Raw genomic sequence first — 731 nt, 5'->3', positions numbered from 1 at the left:
CTCGGGCGAGAGTGCAGAGCTTCAGCTCAGATGAAGGAAGTTGCCCATAAAATAAAACTAAGATATAATGAAAATAATATATGTAGGGGAGAGAAGAGAAAACAAGAGAGACTTCTTGTTCTTTTTCCTTATCATTTTGAGCTCAATATACGGATATATATATATATATATATATGGAAAAGACGTTACAAAACCCGTAATTAATTCTGTAACGTTCGTCATAAATTTTGTAACGTTCCCCATAATTATATATCCGTTACACATATTTTAATTTGCTAATTAAGACATGGTTTAATTATAAAAAATTTATTACTATTCATGAAGGCAAAATTGTCTTTTCTTAACAAAATATCTAACAGTCCCCCCAAAAAGGCAATATTGACTGAAAACTCAGAAATTAATAAATAAATCAAGAATCATAAAACAAATATAAGTTGGGCAACCTTACGTATCGTGAATTCGGGAAAGGTAGCTTTCGGCTTTGAACCTTTCCTTAGTGAGTTCATCGCCACCTGAGGGACATAATGGACTAGGCCTTGAATTAGGCCCCTTTAATCAGGTATTGATGAAAACACACACAATACGCTTCATCTATTGAGCAAAGCGGGTTGAGCGTTAAAGGCCATGCTCACAATAAACCGACTCATGAGAGTTTCTAGGGGTTAGCCCAGCCCCCCCTAACCGCGGCCATCACGGTTCCTCTCACATAGGTAAGTCCTCAAAGGGTACTA

This window comes from Asparagus officinalis, chromosome 5, assembly GCF_001876935.1.
Source record: "Asparagus officinalis chromosome 5, Aspof.V1, whole genome shotgun sequence".
Taxonomy (NCBI): domain Eukaryota; kingdom Viridiplantae; phylum Streptophyta; class Magnoliopsida; order Asparagales; family Asparagaceae; genus Asparagus; species Asparagus officinalis.
The sequence above is the reverse complement of the archived record's forward strand: the minus strand, read 5'-3'. Positions refer to the sequence as shown.